Genomic DNA, 24,870 nt, shown 5'->3' with positions numbered 1-24,870 from the left:
TTGGTGCTCTCATGGTCATACCGAAATTGTACCAAAATTGGCATTGTCTGACAAGGGTGTATGACGAACATAAATGATTGGTCATGACATTAATAACATGACATGTGTATCATGTATGTCATGAAACAGCCACCTACATCTTGGTACGTACCAAAATTGGTATAGTATGACAAGAGTGAATGATGAACATAAATGAGAGGTCATGACATGAATGTCATGACATGTGTTTCATGTAGGTCACGAAACAGCCACCTACATCTTGGTACGTACTAAAATTGGTATAGTATGACAAGAGTGAATGATGAACATAAATGAGAGGTCATGACATGAATGTCATGACATGTGTTTCATGTAGGTCACGAAACAGCTGCCAACGTCTTGGTGCTCTCATGGTCATTTCATTAGCTTGGTATGTACCAAAATTGGCATAGTATGACAAGAATGTATGATGAACACAAATGATAGGTAATGATATAAATGTCATGACATGCATGTCATGTATGTCATGAAACAGCTGCCTACGTCTTGGTATGTACCAAAATTGGCATAGTATGACGAGAGTGAATGATGAACATAAATGAGAGGTCATGACATATGCACGTCATGTAAATCCCGAAACAGCCGCCTGTGTCTTGGTGCACTCATGGTAATAATAATAATATTTGGGGTTTTACGTGCCAAAACCACTTTCTGATTATGAGGCACGCCGTAGTGGAGGACTCCGGAAATTTTGACCACCTGGGGTTCTTTAACGTGCACCTAAATCTAAGTACACGGGTGTTTTCGCATTTCGCCCCCATCGAAATGCGGCCGCCGTGGCCGGGATTCGATCCCGCGACCTCGTGCTCAGCAGCCCAACACCATAGCCACTGAGCAACCACGGCGGGTTGCACTCATGGTAGTTTCATTAACTTGGTAGGCTCTGCGCACACTGATTCGCATAACACTAATTTTCACAGGGTGCAGAACCTACTGGCTTAATTTTTTATTCATTTCATGGGCTTTCTTTCTCGTTAAGTCTTCACAAATCTTAGGTTGTTTTAAATTCTGTTATCAGTCATTTCTCAATGTCATCCACAACTTTGTCGCTGACATCTTGTGAATTACGTAAGTTTGTAAATATAGCTAATTAAATGTATTCGGCCACAATGAACAAGAAATATTTGCAGAGGCCGCCATAAACAACACCCATCAAGTTACAGTGAACGCTGTTCGCACAGTTCCCTCAGGTAATACAGTGCAGTCCACTTATAACGATACCACATATAACGATATATCGGTTATAACGATGGGTCGACATGAGAGTGTCATTTTATGCATTAGGTCTATGGGGAAAAAAAACCATTTATAACGATAGGTTATTCACCGCATATCGGATATAACGATCAAAATTTTGCAGTCTGGACGGCGTTTTCCGTGTCACATAATCGTAACGTTTGCGTTGCTTAGTTCCCTGAAACGAACGATGTCGAGACGAGGCGATGTTTACCTCCGTAAGTTCGTATCTGCCGCCATTACCGCGCAGCGCGTCTCGCCCCGCCCGCGCACGAGTAGGCGCAGCCATCGTTGGCGCAGCGCGCCACAAGATGGCGCTAGCTGCTTCATGCGTTCATGCGCGTCGGCCACAGTCGCTCCGAAAGAGAGAGAAAGAAAAAAAAGAAGCGACAAGCAAAGCGGCGCGGTGGCGCCCGTCCCGCGTCTCTCTCGCGATAGCAGGCTGACGCCACCGAAGCAGCGTGCAAGCAACGGTTCAACCCAGTTCGAAGATGGCGCCGACAAAGCGCAAAGCTGTGTCGCTTGACACGAAGATGGATATTTTGCAGGATTCTCGATGCGGCTTCAAGGTGAGCGCCCTCGTGAAGAAGTATGAGCTCGTCCAGTTAACGATATCAACCATCTTGAAAACCGGGAGCACCGCGATTGTGAATGCAGGAGCTATCAGTTGCCATGCCGATCAGCGGAAAAGGGGTTAGAGACCCTTTGTACGCCGATGTTGAAGAGGCGCTTTACCAGTCGTTCATCACCAATTGCTTCAAGAAGGCGGGCTTTGTGCGTAAGGACGAACTTCCCCAACCCGGTGGAAGTCGCTGACATAACCGAGCTCTGGGAGCTCGTTCCTACTGGTGACACAGGTGGCGTGTCGAAGGAGGAGTTTTTGACTGCAGACAGTGCTGCCTCGTTCTGCGATGAGGTCACCGACGAGGCGATCGCCGAAGATGTGCTGTCTCGACAGACGCAAAGTTGTGCGACGGTGGCGACGGCATCAGCGACAGTGACAACGAGATCGTCAGTGGCTCCTTGACCCCGACCACGATGTCCACGCAAAGTGCACTGTCGTCGATCGACTCCTTAATTGATTTTATGCATGCTAAAGGATTGCCGCCAGTGTTCGCGCAGCAGCTGCAATCCATGCACACCGCGGTTGTGAAGCTGAAGCTGCCGCAAGAGCAAGTGCAGATTTTGGACTATTTCGGCGCGCCTAATCTTTGACACGGTCATTGGCGCTAGAAATAAAGTTTGTTTTTCACGGCCTACTGTATACATCATCTATTCTTTAGAGCAAGTAGCGAATTCGAGTTCAGAGCTGCAAAAGTAAATAAAGAGCGCAAACGCGTTTAATTTTTTTTTTTTTGATAACTGCAGTCCAGATATAGCGATCATCGGTTATAACGATCATATTTTTCGTCTTTCTCGATATCGTTATAAGTGGACTGCACTGTATTAAATTTTTGGCTCCCTTGAATCAAGACAGCATAATACCACAGAATAAATGGGAAGTTTACATACTGGCCATTGCACATTTACTAGTATTTCACATCACTTGTTGAGAAAAAGCTCCAAGACATTTTCAAAAACAACAAAGGGATAAAAATGTTCACTGGCTTTTCGGTCTGCGTCATTGAGCAATATTTTTTTAACAATATGGAATATTCGGGCTTTTTCGTGGTTTCACCACAGGCGCCATAAAGGCAGTGTAAAATGGCAACCAATATTTTGTGCGTCGAACAATGGTTTATTAACAATTTTTGTACTTGATCTGTACAAGTCGGGTCATGAACATTGCTGCTACGAGCGCAATTTCAACGTTTTCCGTTTCGCCGAACGTTTATAACTGCGATTTGGCCGCTAAGGTTGACTAAATATGAAACTTTACATCCTTGCCTTGTGTTCTGCAATGACAAGAGGCTCATTTTGTGTGATGTGGCCGGGCAGAAAGTTGTGTAGCCCGAGTGCACATTTGAATGACAATTGCCCATGCCATTGGATGTTTGTGACCAAGAAGTTCCATAAAAGCAAGCAGGTCATTTGTCGGTGTGGCACACCATCATCCCGGTAATGGGACATGGTGCATGCGCAGAATAGATTTAGAATGTCACACGCCCGGCCTTCGCCCATTAATCGACGCAGATGTACCAATAGGGCGCAAAGCTAGTGCTAAAATGTACAAAGAAACTGACGAGCTACACGCTGGGCAGACTGTATGACCTTAAACATTCAGCGTGGCTTTCCGTCCCAACTGCCCCATGAAATGAGCACCAGTTCAAATCCTCTTTAGCAGGTCCGCATATACGAAAATGCGTAACACTTTTATAAAACATTCTTAATGCATTGTATAACACAAAACGGTTTTCATTTTCATGTGGTGTAGTTACAATTATGCCACCACACACACCCACACTCCAAAGATGCTGACACTGAAACGGATTGCTTAGGCTTGTATTGTAGGGCTAAGCACTAACCAACACACGGTTATGGCTGTGTGCTGGCCACCGAATACGCACATCCTGCTAAATTTGGCAACTTCATTTTAAATTAGGTATTTTGGTGCAGGTTGGTGCAGCTTGACGGTTTGGTGCAAGATGGCACAACTGGCGGAGCACTTCCATCCCTGCCCTGTTGAATATAAAGAAGCGAGACACGGTTTGAGGGAGGCATGAGATTTCATGCAACTAGCACTGGACACTTCTTAGTTGGTGTAATCTGTGTCAGCATCTATGAGTGACAACCTGCTTGTCATAAAGCCCCTATTCAAAGTAAAGAAATGGGGCATGGTTTGAGGGAGGCACGAGATTTCATGTGAGTAGCACCGGATGCTATTTAGCCAGAGTAATCTGTGTTCGGCATCTGTGAGCGGCAACATTCTTCACAATGCCCCTGCTGAAAATAAAGAATGGGGCACGGGTTGGGGAGGCATGAGACACAAGAGGACAAAGTAGGACCCCCTGCAAAGTAAAGATATGTTTAGCTCAGGTCGTGGGTCCTTGTTTAATGTAGTTGAAGCGAAATGCTGGGAACGCTATTGCTTGCTGATGCCTACATGTCTCGTGCTAGCAGCATGAAATCTCACAAAAGTGAAAGGATCCCTGAAAGTCCGAGAATACTTCCACTAGAGTTGTCTGGCTTCTCTGGGCATTAGTATGTGGAAATAAACAGGCACTGGGCAACCTCCACCCCGAGTACTTGCTCACTCCGTGTCATAGTACGGTTCACCATTCCCTCGCCTTTTGGCAACATTGGTAGGCGCTCAAATGCTTACGGCAATGCTCCCACTGATACACAGAGAGCTGAGGAAACTACTACCTGCATCTTGACTGCCCCTGCTTTGTAGATGGAAGTTGCACATAACTATATCAAATGCAAATATCTATGCAAATAACTATGCAAATATCACAGATGATAAGTTTGCTTTGCACAATGCAGTACCATTTCTAAGCCTATCCTAAATGAAAAACAAGAGAAATTCTAAAACCTTGTTATTGAAACACCAAAACAAGTTGCATCAAAAAAGTGCGAAATGAAATTAAGTAAAAATTAAATTCAGAGGTATTACATACAGAACTAAACCCCAGGTGTCAAAACTACTGCTCGTGCAACCGCTGCGAACGAAACTATGGTCACTATCAACGTGGTTGCTGATGGTGACCGCACAGTTCTGAAAGCATGCAGCCAACACTCGAAAAGTAAGAACGAAACTACTGCTTGCTGCAACCACTGCAAATGGAACCATGGTTGCTATTGACGTGATCACTGATAATGACAATGTAGTTCTGAAGGCATGCCACAGAATACCTATAACACTTAGAGCTCTAAGAGGAATTGTACCCAGGCCCCGCACAATAAGTTCCTGGATCGCCACAGAGGACAAAAATAAACTGCGGCGGGAAAGCGGATGAAATGGCAGGAAAGCATTGAGCTAGGAGAGTTTTCAGTAGGCCTTATTGATTTTCGTAATTCTGGAAGCCCACTGGTGGCCAGATGGCAGCCAGCTAGTTCCGGTCCTGATAGGAAGTCATGAGGGCTCAGATCCGAAGATACCGCAAGTTTGCAAAATCGAACGCTGGGACAGCTAGCCACAGGATAAATGTAAACATGCTACCAGCCGACGCGCGCTTGGCGTAGATGACCCATTTATGCGTTGCCGGCTTTAAAATATATAGTTGCATTCGGCAATGCGTCCCTTTTGAGAGATTTCGTGTGACTCGGTACAGGCCGTGCCCTGGGCACCTCACTTTGCACAGCGCCACAATCGGTCTCCTATGCATCTGGTGCCAAGATGCGAAAGTGATCGTATCCCCGAAAGCGATCGCTCGCGCTCGAGGATGCCTGCTCGCAGCAATCACGTAGGCCACCGGCAGCATTGAGTTGGTGTATTGTCATCAGACAACACACGAAAAAGCAGGATATCCGGTACATCTTATACACATAAAATTTCGTGCCAAGATATTTGCGTGCACTTCGATTTCAGAAAGTTTGTTTTGAAGTTTGGATGGTGTTTTTCTTCTGCCCCTGTGCTGGGGCTGTTGTTGGCAAATGAAAATGCATGCCACCTGTGACCAGCAAAAGGTCTCACACGAAAAATAGTATTGGTCAATCATGCGAGCAATAAGCTAATGTACATGTGGCCATTACTCAACCAGTGCATTCCTTTAGCATCAATGGTGCATCGTTATAACACATCGGTTCCAAGCTGCCACCCAAGCATACGACGGAGCGACAGGGTGAACACAGGCTAACTGTAACGTCTCCACTAACTGTAGAAAAATGAGATATTACTGCATATACGCGAGAAATGGGAAAAGGGACACCATCAGAGAAAGATGAACTGAAAAGGCACCGCAATGTGTGGTGCAGAAGGAGAGGGCAGATTGTCTACAACTTCACGGAGTCATGACTACCAGAACAGAAACAATGTAGCAAGCACTGCTGATACATTGTTGCACTTGCACTTGCTGATAGCACTTGCCGATACACAAACTCTGTCATCTGCTCTTAGCCAAGAATCTTGGGTGGCAACAACACCCAGTATTACATGCTCCCTTACAACGATAGTTTGTTACGTGAAAATGCAAAGAATTGTAAAACGATCAAAAGCACTCAATGCAATTTTGAGGAAATGACACTTCATGGTGACTGAATCTCTGGCAGTCACTCTCTTACAAGGTTCATGAACAGTTTGCACAAAATCAGGAACTAGGTTAGCCCTGCACAGTAAGGTAAGAGATGATACCATAGTAGAAAAGGCAAGTTCACACAACTGGCCAGGGGGGCGTAGCCAGGGGGGGGGGGGGGGGGGGGGGGGCTCATGGGGCTTCAGCCCCCCACGAAATTTTTTCGTGCTGTCCATGCACCGCCCACCCAAGCAATCCCCGGTGCCGGAAATCATTCTGAATTTTCTCTAGAATGTCTTTTTCACGCTCGAAAAAAACATTTCAGCGTGAACCTTGCGAACTCGGGCTGGATTTCACGGCAGCGCTCATGCAATGGGAGTCGCATAACGCAAACAGCCCCATCCGAGAACAAAGTTTCAAGAGCGTTTTGATGGCAAACGTGCTCGCCACGGCATCTTGCGGGGGCTGCGGAATGTAGCGCATGGATGTCAATTCCGAAATTTATGGGTATAAAGTTCTCATAAACTTCTGATGCGAAAGGTGCATTGACATTTCCAAAGTTGGGCTTTAGATTTTCAATTGCAGAACTTTGTGGGTTTAATGTTGTTATAAACATTTGGTACCAAAGGTTCATTGACTTTTCTAAAATCTTACATCGGAACATACAACGACACAAGCCAAATCAACACACTATCAAACAAGTTGACAAAGCACGCAGCGAAGTCCGATGACACGAAACGTTGTGGTGGTTCATTTGCGCCGTCATGTCATATAAAAAAAATCATTTTTTTTTTTCACCTACGCCAAAGCATCCATATCAAGATACTAAAGCCAGCCAAGGTAACTATGTTCTTATTTATTTTTTCTACTTTGACCTTTATTTGCAAGGACACGTTGAGCCTCTTCAATTTTTTTTTTTTTTTTCGCTACCCTACCCGCAGGCTGCCAGAGCCAGCGAGAGCGCATGCCTTTTTCTGGTGTTGCCCCTACCACCGCGCGGCGCACTTCAGTGCACGTTCGGTTTTCTCTGGCCGAGTGAATTTTCGTCTTCGAGAGTTTTGAACGCTTTCTGGCTAGTAGACTAGAAAAAGAAACAATGGTCGCTCGCCGCCATCACTGTGGGGACTCGACAGATTGCAACGCGTTCGCCTGAGCACAACCTCTCCGGAATATTTTGTCTCGCCGGTGTAGGATACAGAGCAGCATGCGTACGGTTCTTTGTGGGCCAAGCGTCTTACATTTTCTTCGATATTCTTTCGGTAGCCACATTAGGTGCCCAAAGTAGGCATTCGATAGTGGCCAACATGCTTTCCTTTGCATTTCTTCATTTCGGTGGCCCCACCTCTCAAAAGGAAGAAAAATATACATTGTTGCGACGCAGCAAATTTCTGCATGGTAAAAGTTCGATATTGTTCCTTCTTTTACAGAAAGTAACGGGCCACGGGACGCTTCAGTTGCCGGATACTCTTATGATATTATTGCGATAGCAATCATATGGACACTCCAAGCGCATTCCTGCCATCGCCGTCGCCCTTGTGTTTCGTATAAAGTCCAAGGGCGATAACACCGTGACCGCACACCGCATGGTGTATGTGCGAGGGAAAGCGCATGGTGTATGTGCGAGGAGAAAAGCGGGGAGCAAGCGCGCCGCCTTCCGGCGCGTGCTATACATCGGGAGAAGTGGAAGGAGGGTGGGCAGGCCTTAGGATTCTGTGATCTGTGAATCTGTGATTGCGCAACATGTTTACTTGCCTTGTTTGGCACATTATATCTAAATATCTTGTTGCGAGGTTTTGTGTATACGTGCATGAGCTTTGCTTCCAGTGACACTTTGGTGCCCTTTATGAAGCTGTATCTTCGCATTTGTATATTCCATTATATCTTCACATTTCTAATGTACGAGGGCGAGTCAAATGAAAGTGAGCCAACCCACCCCGCACAATAATGGTTCGGTTCATTATCTGCAAGGCATGCGCGTAGCACACAAGCATCACCCATTTACAAAAGTGACATGCAGGTGTGAGGATAAATGTTCTTTAATACTCTCATACACTGGGTTGAACATGGTTGCGTGATGTAATGGACGCTCCAGAAGATGAGCAGCGTGGTGTTGTGAGGTTTTTGACTGCTGAAGGTATTTCATAAAAAGAAATTAGTTGCCGTAGGGCTGTTGTGTACGTTGAACATCAGATTTCATTGGCCGCTGTGAAGCATTGACGCGAACGGTTCAAAGAAGGATGTGAAAGTTGCAAAGATGATCCAAGACCAGGCCAAAATCACCGTGCAATCACCTCCAACACAATTGCAAAGGTTGATGAGCTGATTAGACAAGAACAGAGGATAAGCATTGATGAACTGGCAGAGCGTGCGAACATCAGCCACGCTTTTGTTCCCACCATAATTCATGAACATCTGGGTTATCGGTTCTTGTGTGCGCAATGGATGCCCAAGATGTTGAACCCCCGCCAGAAGATGGAGAATTTCGGCCCTGCCTTGACTCATCTGATCTGGTATGATAATGAGGATGACGACTTCTTGTCTGCAATATTGATTGGGGCCGAACCATGGTGCCACTACTACGAGCCTGAAACATGACGGTAAAGCTTAGAATGGAAACATTCGAACTCACCACCCCCAAAGAAAGCAAAGGCCATCATTTCTGCCGGAAAGGTGTTGTTGACTTCCTTAGATCGTCAGGGGCCATTACTGATAGAATTTGCCAACTATTTAAAGAGTACCAATTGTTTCCGATATTGTGAAACGCCGGAGCGGTTGCGTGTCGCAATCAAGAACAAACGACGTGGAAAATAGATGAATGGGGTCACCTTGTTCCCCACATTGCTGATGTGGTTAATACAAAACTGGCAAAGTTCAAGTGGGAAACGCTTCAACATCCACCATACAGCTCAGACCCGTCGCCTTGCCACTTCCACATTTTGGGACAACTGAAAAAACAGCTCAAGGGAACCAAATTCGTGTTGGACGATGACGTGCAAGAGTCAGTTGCAGACTTTTTGAAGCAGCAACCCAAGAAGATTTATGAGATGGGAATCGCGCGACTCGTTAGCCAATAGGACAAATGCCTAATTGTTCATGCAGACTAATCTTAAATAAAGTACCCCGTTTGTCATATGTTCGCATTGGCTCACTTTCATTTGACTGGTCCTCGTATATTTTGCAAAACTTCTGGTTTTTATACGTGCTCTCTGTTGTGACTATAATTTCGGTGCAATTACTCACAATACATGACCGGTGACACCTGCTCCTGCGTAATATATTGGAGCAAAGGACAGCATTATTGAGATATTTCATTGGCCGTTGCATATGTACAAGAATGTAAACAAGGTTCTTGAATGACAAAGCTTCATTAACATATTTGTCCTCAACTTGTTCCTTTCATGGCCTTTACATTTTTCATATCAGTGGCATGCACTACTTTGCTGGTTTCGAACTGATATAGTTCTAAAGTTCGAGCGATATTTTCTTTACTTATTAAATAGACAAAAAAATATCTCAAAAATATATCAGCATCTTTGGCAATGACAATACAGTATGTATTTGGTCCATGAATTCATGTATTTGATCCCTCGACAAATTGTTTAAGAGGAAGCTTTAGCTCGGGCCCAGTTCCGACGCGGTCTATTCAAACACATGTAAAACGCAGAAACGCTTTTCTGAGATAACCCCTGGATCGCTTTTAATGAAATTTGTTGCATTTGAGAGAGAAAGTTAAATTCTAGTGTCTGTCGGAAAGGGAATTTCGATTTAGGGTCTGAATTTTGTTTAAAATGTTTTGAAAAATTTGAAATTTCGAAAAAAGTTGGAGCATGACGTTTACAAATTAATTGCTCTGCATCAAGAATAGATATTGCAGTTCTGTAAACGGCATCTGTTAAAACAGTCAAAGCGGACAAATTTGATACGTCAATTGGTATCTTACATGAATTTGTTACGTTGTGTACAAGGATACTGCAAAAACCGTATTTCCATAATATTAAATTTTTTTAGAATAATGTATAACAAAAGAATTTTGTCCGTTATAGATATACTATTAGATGCAATTCACAAAATTTTGATATCATTTTTTGTTATTGAGTTACAGTTTTAAACTTCATAGTTTAGCTTTCTGAAAATTTGTGATTTATGCCAATTTTTAATAAAGAAGTGACTGCCTAAATAAAAAATCTGACACAAAAAATCACTAGAATTTATGTTTTTCTTATAATTGCAGGAAACCTCGTCAAATTTGGTGCAGTGGTTGCCAAGAAAAACGAATTCTCCTTCTACATGTATTTAGATACGAACACCCGAGCTAAAGCTTCCTCTTAAGGAGGAGGCCGAGCAGCAAAGTGAGCCTCCCCCGAACGAAATTTCTGGCTACACCACTGCAACTGGCCTACTCAACATTTCACAAACATGACAAATCACTAAAAAGTATACAGATCCCATGCACTGTAGGAATCGATGTAAGCGAAACTTTGTCAGCTGTTTGCGTTCATCGACATTATTTGGCGACGATATATTGATGGCATACGACAGTCGTGATGTGATGTGAAATGTTACCTTGCCTTCTCCGCTTGTGTTCGTTGTTGCTTTATGTGAGCCTTCGTCTCCTCGGCACTAAGTGCACGCTTCGACGCCATTCTGGGTTGTAGTGTTGTAGCTCACAAAACCGCCTTCTCTCTCTATTCCTTCGCTAACATTCATCCCACCTCCTCCCTCTACTGTCGTTGCTGTTGTGGGTGAGCACAGAGACTAGCGCAGCAGCCCCTGCACTGCATTTGTGGGGGGTCACGCCTAGTTACAGCGTCAAGAGGGCATTGTGCACATGTGAGGCAGCGTAAATGTTGACACGAGCTTCTCAGGTCGTCTTTTCTTTGTGCCACACTTCTGTCATGCACTAATGTAATAGCATTAAGGGCCCCGTGTCGCAGAAAATCCAGTGCCAACGCTGTGGACGTCGCTTGGCGAATAATCATTCTGGAACACAACCGTGCAGGCCCTCCATGTGGCACATACCTTGTCTTACATTCCTTATAAAGTTATTCCTCGGAATTTTGAGAATGACAGCACATGACACAAGAAAGGTTTACGCACTTTCATTAATGATTAGAAGTTTCTGGAATTCATTTATGTCGGTGACGGTTGCGATGTGTGAAGGCAAGTTATTCCACTCGGTTATGGTGCACGGTATGAACAATCTGGCATAAGTTAGTGTGCGACACATGAAGCGTTCGATTTTAAAAGGGTGATCGTGGCAGGGAAAGATGGCAGGGGGTGGCCTAAAGAAGTCCTCGCCAAGTGATGCGTGATGGTAGAGCTTATGAAGAAGTGATAAGCGAGCGATTTTACGGCGACATGATAACACATGCAGTTCAGCACGATTCTTCAATGAAGTGACGCTGGTGTGACGTGAGTAATCCGAAAAAATAAAACGCACAGCACGGTATTGCTTACTATGTTATGATGATTATATTACTTTTGATTTTGCCAGCACCATCTCTCGGTCGTAATAATAACTTTAAATAAGCAAAAAAGTGCAAAAACAAAACCGAAACCTGGCCAAGCAGCTGAGCGAACCTCTTTGTGTGACATCACGAGTGTCCCCAGCCATCACCTCCGCGGGGAAGGCGCGCAAGGCATGCTGGTCTCGCCTGTTAGGCGAACGAAACCAGCGAAGAGCAGACGCTCAGCTGATTCCTGTCCGTGCCGGATTTTTAGGTGACAATATCAGCTGCACCAGCTCTTCAGATCTGTCAAATATTGACAGTTATGATTCTGACGAATTCAATATCCACGAATCGCCATTTGCATTCGACCCACCACCACGAGAGACAGTGCCCATACTCTACATATCGTGCTGCAACATGAAGACCAAGGGTAGCCCTACCACTGATTTTATATGTGCTGCTTGCTATTTTAGGTGCTTTACCCCTTTTCACGCTCATGAGACTAAAATAATCAGAAGAATAAGAAAGGGCTGGGGTGCATTTGGCAGGCATTCTCAGATCATGAACAGCAGATTGCCATTATCCCTCAAGAGATAAGTGTATAACAGCTGTGTCTTACTGGTACTCACCTACGGGGCAGAAACCTGGAGGCTTACGAAAAGGGTTCTACTTAAATTGAGGATGACGCAACGAGCTATGGAAAGAAGAAAGATGGGTGTAACGTTAAGGGGATAAGAAGAGAGCAGATTGGGTGAGGGAACAAACACGAGTTAATGACATCTTAGTTGAAATCAAGAAAAAGAAATGGGCATGGGCAGGGCATGTAACGAGGAAGGAAGATAACCGATGGTCATTAAGGGTTATGGACTGGATTCCAAGAGAAGGGAAGCATAGCAGGAAGCGGCAGAAAGTTAGGTGGGCGGATGAGATTAAAAAGTTTGCAGGGACAACATGGCCACAATTAGTACATGACCGGGGTAGTTAAAGAAGTATGGGAGAGGCCTTTGCCCTGCAGTGGGCATAACCAGGCTGATGATAATGATGACTCATTTTCAGGGAAGCACTTTGCATGCTCACTGCAAGATGTGGAGCATGACTTTCCACATTTGTATATCGCAAGAACGCCGCTTACAGTCCAAAGCACTGACCGGTGCATTTGTTTACATTGGCAGGTACAGCGAACCTTCATTGTTTGCTTGAGATATAGTAGCTGCTCATCGACGACATCAATTAATGTCAGAACATATCAATACAGACAGATTTTGTGCATGTAAGCACTGTTGCATCACTCTGAATCACGCTAATATAAACAACCACACGCCTTCGAAAACAGCGAGCAGGAGACCATAGTATGGGAGCATTGTTATGCTGCCTATATACTTATCATTCTTCCTATTCTCTTCATGTACACAATATGTTCCGTAAACACAGATAAGCCCTTTGCGTGTATGATGGTTCATTTAGAGAACGCATAGTTTTCTTGTGGAAACGCCAATGCCAGTATTGACACTGTTGGCAGCTGAATGAGGCGGTTGCTTACGCTGCTGTATCGAAGGGGCCTAGATTTGCTGCCCACATACGAGGCTGCAGTGTAAATTGGAACCTGAATAGTGAGTCTGCATGACAATAAGTCAAAATACACCCCTTTTCGTAGTTGTATTTAATTTAGGGAAGTGTCGGTGAATGCGGCTGGCAGCTTTTCGTCGAAAATGGCAACGTGCCGACGTCGCTACTGCGCCGTGTCTTTGCTTCTCGTTTTTTGTGTGTGCGCTATGCGAAATGAGGAATGGTTTATTTGAAATCTATATGTCCAAAACTGAACTACAAAAGCAGTTTTCTTCATCCTGATGGCTTAGTTAGCTTCAGGTCAGTCACTCAGGTCTGCCAGCAGTAGAATGCATGAACTACGGAACTGTGACATATAGGATTAACCTCAGCTGAACACCATTGGTATCAGCTCAAACTGTGTGCAGATGGCGAGGGCTGAAGTTTGTGCAGCCAACAATGCAGCACCACTTGCCTCCCATTCTTGCCCGTCTACAGGGAAAACAACTTTTCGCGACAGCAACTTCTCACACCATGCACTAGCTCACGATCGTCGGCTCCACGACGCTGTCGTCTGCATGATCCCAGCATGCTATGCATGGAACACTCCTAACGTCATACACAGTGTGGCCTCTAACTGAGGAGGAGGTAAGGTAGGGTGTTTAAGGCAGTTAATAAAATTCATTTGTAAAAAATCTGTAGAACTCTCAAACCTGCTTTTTTGATGACATGACGGAAGTGTTCAGAGGAACGTACCCAGCAAATGTCATCAACATCCGTTAACATCGAAAAATTGCTGGAGTTGCCCTTTAACATCATCCCATGATCTCCGATGGAATGGACAGGTTGAAAACATTACATCGACTGTGAAAGCGACTTTTCTTCTTGAGAAGATGCCTTCGCCAGGCACCACCCGCCACAAAGCTATTGGCTGACACTGCATGATTGTTCAACCAATCCTTGAGTATGCTAACATTGCTTGGTTTCCTTTCACTAACAAACTCACTGAGCAACTGGAGGGGGTGCAGAGAAAGGCATTAAGGTTTATCTTTAATAAACACAAGCTAACTGACTCACCAACTAGTCTACTAAAGCAAGCTGGTATGCTAACTTTACAAAATCAAGCTAAACTTGACCGACTGAAGTCTCTGTATCAATTAATCCATGGCCATCTAAACACCGACGCATCTAAAGTTAACTCTTTATCATGTACAAGACCTACAAGTCATAACATCCTCATACCCTTGTTGAACACAGCCACAACTCAAACTGTTTTAAATACTCCTATTTTAATTGTGCAATCACACTCTTAGAAAAATTACACCCTTTGGGGCTTATCTTGTCCCACAACAGTAATCGTCATCTGTCTTGCCTGCGTTTCCTTTCATTGACACTTTGAGCCCGGTACTTCCCAGTCACGAACAGCATGCACGTTATCAGTGTGACACAGCACTCTCAACAGCAAAGTAGCGAGCGCAGAGTTTTCAAGAAAGGAAATGCAAGCAAGGCAGATGAGGATTATTGTTCTGGGACAAATATACACCCCAAAGGGTGCAACCATTTTAAGAGTGCAGAGTGTGGAAACTGGATTATTCACTCACGAGAACTCAGACTTTTGGAAATTTTCTAATGTTGGTAGAGGAAATAATATTGCTACAAGCATGTGGTATTTGATTGTTTGAACGAGGCACGTGGGCGACATCACTCAAGAAAAGAGGAGGAAGACTAACTGGGCTCGCGCTGTGAATCTAACCAGTCAGCGCTGCAACCACTGTTGTAAATATAACCTGTAAATAGTTACTCGTCTTACTGACTCGTCCTTCGCATAACAATATGTACATAACTGTTCATCGCTAATTTTACATCTTCTACATTTTTTAGTTGTATTATGTCCTCTGTATTCTGATTTTGCACTTATGTCTCAAAAATTGCTCTACCCTTCTTTATATTGACTTAGTTTTGTTATGCTTACTTTTGATACTGTGTTCGATATACTTACATTGTTTATATTTGTCACTGTTGACTTGATGCATAATTACTGTAACACTTAAAAGGAAGAGGTCTGGACACCGACCAAAAATGGTTTAAAAGAGTTATTTACGTTTCGACTCTCCCACGGGAGCCTTGTTCACAATGAAAGAAGCGGCAGAGCTGGCGCCCCTTTTTATGTGCGTCTCAAAACATGATTAAGGCACCTGGCATACATGGGCGGCAGATTGCCTTCGTTGCGATTAAGAGTGTGCGCCGTGGTTTGGATGATTAGGGACTCAAGATAAAGACGCGAAGAATGATTTCACTCCTTGGCAATCACACGAGATTTCTCCCAGTTAATCTTATGTGATGTGGCTGCGCAGTGTTCGGCCAAGGCATTTGATGCAACGTGTCGTTTCTGGACGTCATTCATGTGTTGCTTAAGTCTTGTTTTGAAGTTGCCGGTTTCACCGACGTAGACATACCGACAATCCGCACACGGAATGACATACACCACGCCTGGGAACTTGTCCTTTTCCAAAGGGTTTTTCACATGCACGAGCTCGTGTCTAAGTTTTAAGTCTAAGAGTCTAAAATTTTATCGGCAAGTACACGGAGCAGCAATGGGTGCGTCGATTTCGGTCACAGTAGCTAACCTAACAATGGAGGCTATCGAAGCTCAAGCGTTGTCGTCGTTTACACCGGCACCTAAAGTCTTCCTCAGATATGTCGACGACTGTTTCAGCATTTTGCAAAGGAAAAACCTTGACCCTTTCTCCTTTCACGGCTCACCTAAACAATATACAAGCAGCAATCAAGTTCACCGTTGAAGTGGAATCTGAAGGGCAACTGCCGTTCCTAGACACCCTTGTGCAGCGAGATGGGCCAAACCTGTTATTCAAGGTGTTTAGGAAGCACACTCACACGGGCCGCTACCTAAACTACAGATCGGTGCACCCTGCTTCGCAAAAGAGGTCTGTTGTCGGCTCTCTTCCTCGTCGGACAAAAAACGTGTGCACAACAGCCGAAGACCACATGGCGGACAATGCACTTGTGCGGAGGGAATTAATGGCTTGTGGATACCCTGAGTACGGCATTGACTCAGTAGGGCGCCAGCTGGCTCGCACAGCACCCACCCAGCCTGGACCCCCTAAAAGACGGGCTTCGATTCCGTATGTCCCCGGCATAAGCGAGACTCTTGCACGCGTCCTGCGGTCATATGACGTGCAGGCTGCGCACGTGCCCTCCCGGAAACTTAGACACGAGCTCGTGCATGTGAAAGACCCTTTGGAAAAGGACAAGTTCCCAGGCGTGGTGTATGTCATTCCGTGTGCGGATTGTCGGTATGTCTACGTCGGTGAAACCGGCAACTTCAAAACAAGACTTAAGCAACACATGAATGACGTCCAGAAACGACACGTTGCATCAAATGCCTTGGCCGAACACTGCGCAGCCACATCACATAAGATTAACTGGGAGAAATCTCGTGTGATTGCCAAGGAGCGAAATCATTCTTTGCGTCTTTATCTTGAGTCCCTAATCATCCAAACCACGGCGCACACTCTTAATCGCAACGAAGGCAATCTGCCGCCCATGTATGCCAGGTGCCTTAATCATGTTTTGAGACGCACATAAAAAGGGGCGCCAGCTCTGCCGCTTCTTTCATTGTGAACAAGGCTCCCGTGGGGGAGCCGAAACGTAAATAACTCTTTTAAACCATTTTTGGTCGGTGTCCAGACCTCTTCCTTTTAAGTATGCATCATCCCGACCAGACGGGCTACCGTCATACTCTCAACTTTACTGTAACACTGTATTGCATTGTGCTTCACATACCTGTATTATGTCTCTTTTACACTATACTCATGTATGTGTGTTCTCCCTGCTATACTCTCGTGTGGGATTATCAGCATTGTTAAATAACATAAGAAATAATTATGTTGGTGCCAATAGATGTGAATGCGACGTGCGATGACACGCAACAAGATCTGCTGGCACCGGAAGAGAACACAGTGTACATGCTGGCATTTTCACGTGACACATGCTGACAAGCACTGTGGGGAAGCTGCCTTGGCAGGTGCTTATTGATCTTGATCGTGTGTGCCTTGTGCCTTTTCTTCTTCACATGGGAACTAGCAGCCAAAAAACATATCATGTACTGAACATATCATGTACTGAACACTGATGCAGAAAGTGTTTTCTGGGAACGTGTTAAGCAGTAAAAAAGAAGCGTAACTGTGCTGGGACAGTTTTTGTGTTCGCGATCGCGAAAGTTGACCCAGGGAAATCACACAAAACCGGATCATATGAATGAGGTTCTACTGTATAACGCTATTCTCTTCCTGGGTGTGTCACACGCTTGTCCTTGCTTCATTCTAAATAAGGTGGGGCAAAATGTGACTAAAATTTGCAAATTGTGCATTTTTCATTTTATTCAATACCTTAAAACGACAAAACGATAACTTTCTTCTAGGTACTAGATTTGTGGTACATAAAAATGGAGATATTCGCGTTGTTGCAAAGTTCAAATTAAAGAAGAATTCTGAAACGTTGAAAAGTGGGCTTGGCAGCACTGTGCTCGGACGGATGCTCATGCGTTTCTGCTTTTTCGTCCAGATTGCCCTTTTGCGGGCGGATGCCATGACGGGACCAACGGAGATTCTTTCACTGCAAGACAGATTTGTCGCGCCTGCGCCGGTATGTCCCCCCGATGGAGCACCGGCATGGAAAGCCGCGCCTCAGGTGCTGTTCCGACACGATCTCGTCAGCAGTATGACGTCAGCGGACACTTCCCAGCTCGAGCATAAAAGCCACAGCCATCTACAGCAGCCTTTCAGTGGGCTTGGCAGCACCGTGCTCGGATGGATGCTCATGCATTTCTGCTTTTTCGTCCAGGTTGGTGACAAATATTTTGTCTACTCTATTCGGGACGATTCACTTACTTTGACAGTGCTGCCAAGCCCACAGTGTCTGCTTGTTTCTCTGTGCGATTGTTTGCATGTTATTAGACTGCTCTTGTTAACATCAGGGGATGCAGAGCTTAACCCTGGACCGTCCTCAGAGTCAGAATCCGAGGCGACTCTAAAAAGCCAGCTTCTAAGGCAAATCCTAAAAGAGCAAACAAAGACCAATAAGACGCTCAACATACTCTCCGCCAATATGAAGCAACTGGAATTAATGGTAGGCAACGTTCAAGAAAGGCTATCTTCAATGGAGAAAGTGCTTCGAAGATTAGAAAAATGTGAGAAGAAGCTGGCTGAGTACGAAGTAAACTACAAAGAGATGAGAGAGCTAGTGAATGAGTTATCAAATAAGGTTGACGATCTTGAAAACCGTAGTCAAAGAAATAATGTGATCATTTATGGATTAAGTGAAGACACAAAAGAGGATAATAAATCCTTGCAAGACAGAGTCAAACAAGATATATTTAAGGAGTTGCTTGACATCGAAGTGAATTCAATTGAGCGCATTCACAGGGTTGGTTATAAACATGCTGGGAAATGTTGACCAGTTATGCTGAGGCTCTTTGATTTTTCTGAGAAAGCTAAAATAATGTCATCATGCTATAAGCTAAAAGGAATGCAGATTTCAATATCAGAGGACTTTTCTAAAAGGATTCGAGATTTGCACGGTAGACTGTGGCGTTCTGCAACTGTGGAAAAGGCCAATGGAGCAAAGGTTTCACTTGTTTTTGATAAATTGAAAATAGATTACAAAGTTTATATCTGGGACCAGCTTCTAAACCGCCGAGTGGAAATCACACGATCTGATGCGCAGACGCAGCGTGATTCCGATCATCCTGCTTCTGCCCATGTGACCACACGAAGTCGCGATAAAAAATGACAATCTTCAAGCAAAGTTCTCAGAGTTGTCTCGCTCAATGCGCGCAGCATCGTAAATAAATCCGGTTCGCTCGAAGATGTATAATCTTCTGTTATCATCCGCATATCTTAGTAATTACTGAAACATGGTTACAGGATTCGGAAGTCGTACCTTCTACTTATAAGCTTAACTGTAATGACAGAGAGTCACGAGGTGGTGGAGTAGCTACCGCCATTAAAAATAATATTGTATTCACACTAATGGATGGCATTAATAACCATGAAAGCATATGGTGCAAACTTAAATTCCGGGGCAAAAGTATACTTCTAGGGGGTGTGTACCGACCCCCAAATGCTCCATCGGAATATTTGGAAGCCATGCATGACTACCTTGCAGAGAATACGAATTCGCGGTCGAACATTATAATAACGGGAGACTTTAATCTGCCGAGAATAGACTGGTCTAATTTTTCTCACGATGGCAAAGATTCTAAAAGTGCTGATGCATTGCTCACGACTACATTCAACTTTTGTTTACAACAACTAGTTTCCGACGATACCAGGGTCAATAATTCATCATCTTCACTCCTTGATTTAGCACTTGTTAGCAGCTCACTTCAAGGCTGTACGGTTAGTGTTGAAGACGGCATACCTGACCATAAGTTGCTGGCTCTGTCATGTCCAGTTGCAGGGAGACATTCTTTTACTAAGCCTGCAGATACTTTCGTCAGAGATTACACACACGCCGACGATATCGCTGTTTTAAACTATTTGGAATCACGCTTGGCTAACTTCAAGAAAATCAGTGATGTTAATAAAATGTGGTCATACTTTAGAGAAACTATTCTTTTTTGTGAGCAAGAATATGTACCGTTAAAAAAGAAACGCACAAATAGGGAATACCCGTGGTTCACGAGAGAAATGATTCATTTAAAACGTAAAATTAAGCGACGATGTAAACGCGGTAATACAAATGACCTTTCAAGCCTTATTTTTAACCTGCGGGAGCAAACAAGATCGGCGAAAGAACATTTTTTTTCAGTCACTTTGCAGTCATTTATGAACAAAGAACCCCAGAATTTCTGGCGCTATCTATCAAAGGATAAACGGTGTGTATCAGAGATAAAAGTTTCGGGTGAAAGTATTGTTGACTCGACTATCATTTCTAATGAATTTAATGCATTTTTCCGATCCGTGTTCACGCGTACAGTTTCGCATGCACTGTTACCATCATATGGCTATGATAGTCCTATGCCCGAGGTAGAGGTAACAGAGGACGGGGTTCTTGCCCTCTTGCATTGGCTAGATGTGAAGAAATCACCTGGTCTTGACCAACTACCCAATACCTTTTTGAGTAGATATGCTGTATGGGTGGCCAAATATTTACATCATATTTTCGTTATATCTTTAAGCACTGCAGTCATTCCTGATGATTGGCGCTCGGCAAAAATCATTCCAGTGCATAAATCTGGCTCTCCTCTTGAAATTAACAACTACATGCCCGTGTCTTTAACTAGCACCTGTTGTAAAATGTTCGAACACATTATCTTTAAGGCCATTATTACTTACTTAGAAAATAATAAATTGCTTTAACCACAACAGCATGGCTTTAGATCTGGTTTATCTACTGTAACCCAACTTGCTGAAATAACTGATGAATTAATTGGTACACTCAATATAAAAGGCCAAACAGACGCTATTTTTTTTTATTTTTCAAAGGCGTTTGATGTTGTTCCTCATAAAGATTTATTAACAAAACTAAAGGCAATTGGCATTGAACAGAAAGTAGTGGCATGGATTGAATCTTACTTAAGAGATAGAAAGCAGTGTGTTGCTATAAATGGGAGTGTCTCTGAAAATTTGTATGTGTACTCGGGTGTTCCGCAGGGCTCGGGCCTCTCCTTTTCTTGGTATATATTAATGATATTCACCTTTGCGTCGAACCACCAATCCAGATTAGACTATTTGCAGACGACTGTGTTGTACACCCAGCCATAAATAACCGAGATGACCAAATTAAATTGAACAATTCTTTACATTCCATTGATGCATGGTGCGCAAGGTGGGGCTTAAGAATATTCACTTCCAAAACAGCTTCCGTTACGTTTAGCAACAAAAAGAAGCCCCTTGACTTTACTTACTCTTTAGGTAACGTTAGCATCACAAGAACTGACAAATTTAAATATTTAGGCATCACACTTACCAATAATTTCAATTGGGAACCGCATGTTGAAAATGTCTGTCGGGGTGCACTACACAAATTGTCGTTTTTGAAAAGGAAACTGCGTAATACTCCTCCTGCAGTAAAACTAAATGCATACAAAGCGCTAATACGACCAAAATTGGAGTATGCATCAATTATTTGGAGCCCTTGCCAACAATACTTGATTAACAAAATCGAAAGAGTACAGAATTTAGCTTTGCGTTTTATTTATTCTGTTTACTCCCGTCACTCTAGTGTCAGCAACTTACGTAATAGGGCCAACCTAGAAAAACTTGAGCAGCGCAGGGTAATATCTAGATTAACATTTATTTACCAACTTTATCACGAGAACTTTAAGCTATCACGGGAACGATATCTTCAGGATCCTTTCAAACGATCAGAGAGAACGCACCACAGTAAAACTATTAGACAGCCAGTCAGCCACATCAATGCTCACAAGTTCTCTTCATTTCCTCGCACAATTTATTAGTGGAATACATTATCTGAGGAGGCAGTGAACTCCGCCTCGTTGGAATCATTTGTTCAATGTATTAGTAATATCAACTTTTGTTGAAATTTGAGTCCAAGTGGTGTACACTCTGAGTTGATAATATTGCCTTGTTCGAGTATTCATTTGTCATCTATGTCCAGTATATTGCCATGTTTTTTTTTTTTACTTTTGTATGTATTATATCATTGCAATTATGTCAAGTAATTAGTTTAAATTTACTTCTCTTGTTTGTATTCTTAGTATCCACTCCTGCGTGGGCCCGAGAAGGGCCTGCAGTATCTGTAAATAAATATTTTGAAAAATGTCTCGTTTTGCTCCAATCTGTTCAGTTCAGTTCTCGCAGAAGAAGCACTTGAAATTCACTCTGTGTGCTCCCACTCAGTCTTCATGGGCGCACTCTTTACACTCCAGGCACTGAATCCAAACAGAGCTTGGTGCTGTGGCGCTCCACAACTACTTGCAGATCAAGCACCGCCAGTCCTTCTTTCAGCTATTGTTGCACTTTGTTGAATGTTTCCGCTTTACTGGCTCATTCAATGAATGAAGGCTGGATCTGTCCTCACGAGTCTTCTTTGCCTTTTTCTGTCTTCTAAATGCAGAGCTGCATGGCCATTTCGCGGCTTTCATCATTGTCAACTTGTCTTTGTGAGGCAATGATGTTAGAACTGTGCTAGCTTCGGAGTTCCTTGCTTTGGTTTTTCTTAACCTTAGCACTGGAGAAATCTCCTGGAAAGTAACACCTGTCGGAACAGTTTGCTCGTTGCTCTTGGTGCTTCTCGACAAGGTTATGTGGGCATTAATGACTTCATCTTTTTCTACATTCTCTCCTGTTAAGCTGGTGGACAGCGGCTCATAAAACTCAGGGTCATGTAGAACAGTGCGGGAAAATGGCCACACACTACCCTTCTGAAATACAGCATTAATGTTGCTGATACAGTAAAACCTCGTTAAACCATACCCACTTTAAACAGTACTTTCATTTTAAAAGTAGTAAAGTCAAATCCCCGACTCAGCGGCCATTGAAAATAATACATTTTGTATCCGCATAAACAGTACCAGCTTATTGTGTACATATTGTTTAACAATTATTGGCTAACATATTGGTTGCACAATCACGGCGGTGCGTCGTCCCCATCGGGCAGCCCGGCAGAACAACCAACCTCAGAGATCAGAACAACGGCCTCCAAGCGTCCTGCGCATTTGCATGTGAAGCCACATCAACATCAACATCCTTTCAGCACCGTGCCAGAGAGCATTGTGGCATTGTACAAGCTAGGACTTGCGTCATGCCGAAGCTCGAATAAAAATACACCAGGTGCTCAGCATTCGTGCTATCAAACATGGCAAGAAGAAGACAGTGCTGGCACGTGACAGGGATCTATCGTTGACTATGGTGTGTGGCATTTGGAATGCGAAGAAGCTGCACGGCAGGGCTGCTGCAACCGCGAAAAGATGTTGACTAAGAGGTTCGACTTTTCGCCATAGTTGCCTCTGTTGTTGCCTAAGTGTCGCTAGCGACAATCATGAGGACGACACGGAAAGCAACAGCACGGGTGACTCAGGCTCGACAGTGGCAGAAGCTGCGTGTTACGTCAGCCTCATGAATGCAATAGCTGCGACGAGAACAACTCCCCGCAATGAAAAAAGTGCCCCGCGACTTCTGCAGTGCTACCGCACCAGTGCACGGAGAATATGCAACGCCAACGAGGAATCTGCTATGCTAGTGTTTGTGGAGAAGAGGTGGCTGGCTGAAAAGGCCGCCGCAGCATCAAACGAAAACAGACTTTTTGTCACACGAAGTGAATAAATACTGCATGTTTTTGCCCCTTCATCACACTCTCTCCGAGTTCCGTTTTTGACACATAAGTGGGCGAGCTCATGCTATTTCAGTTAAACAGTACTACCATTTAGCATGTACTTTTTCCGAGCTCTGGCCAACTACGGTTTAACAAGGTTTCACTGTATAGCCCAATCTTTCAAAAGCCTTTGCCACTAACCCACAAATGTGGTCCATCGTGATTCGTTCCCTTAAGTGGCTAATCGAGCATTCACGGCAGACATTATTGTATGCTGCTTTGAATGCCTTGAAAAAGCTGACATCAAGCGGTTGTAGCTTATGCATCAGCAAGTGATCCAGTTGTCCCTGGCATTCACCCAACCATTGTCTAACACGCACTGCACTGTGCCAAGGGGGGCTTGTGCTGTCAGTGGCTGTCTAAGGTGCTTGCGAGGGAATACCACTGTGGGAGGAATAAGTCCACCCTCTCTCCCCACTTGTTAATGTCGACACAATCCTTCTACCTGTTGAACTAATAACTCTAGAAGGGTTAAGCACGTTTTTGACACCAGTTTCATCTAAACTGAATATTCAAGAGGGTGTCAGCTTCTCGAATTCCTTCTGGTTTTTGAAGCAACAGAATTTCTTTGTGCCACTTCAAGAAAGAATAAAGCCAGTATTTACCCACTACTTTCCTTTCTCTGTTAAATAGGTGCTTGAGGGTAATTGCTTCGCAAGAAATATACATTTGCACAAAACTCGAGCACAGCTCGCCCCATACATAGGATGTGTTCGATGAGCTGCTTTAGTTGTACACCAGATAAAACTTGCCGTTTTGATCCCAACACGCATTTGTGAAGCACTTGGTTTTCAAACTCTTCCCATTTCCTCACGTGTCTGTGGAGGACATCCTTGGAGACATCGAACAACCTCATAGCAGCACCAATGGAGTGAGTCTGGCCCTGAACAGCTTCTAATGCATCTCTGATGTCGTTTTAAGCCCAGGAAGCTATAGATGATTTTCTCTGTTACATAGAGACTACCATAAATAGAAACATACAATATAATGCGTAAACAAGCAACTGGTGTGGTAAGAAACACTTTATGCTGATTGAATGCCTTCTTGTTATGTTTGCCCGTTTTGAAATGCCCCCATTAAAATAATTCTCCCATTCAACCCACGGCACTTGCAGAACTAAAATTTTG

General features: G+C 44.0%; 1 protein-coding gene across 2 annotated transcripts in view; it reads right to left on the bottom strand.

Moving 5' to 3' along the window:
* Positions 1-24,870, bottom strand: part of LOC126533190 (uncharacterized) — a 148,984-nt gene that overhangs the window by 40,602 nt on the left and 83,512 nt on the right. The window lies entirely within an intron of this gene.

Source organism: Dermacentor andersoni, chromosome 7 (genome assembly GCF_023375885.2).
Source record: "Dermacentor andersoni chromosome 7, qqDerAnde1_hic_scaffold, whole genome shotgun sequence".
NCBI lineage: Eukaryota > Metazoa > Arthropoda > Arachnida > Ixodida > Ixodidae > Dermacentor > Dermacentor andersoni.
The sequence above is the reverse complement of the archived record's forward strand: the minus strand, read 5'-3'. Positions and strand labels throughout refer to the sequence as shown.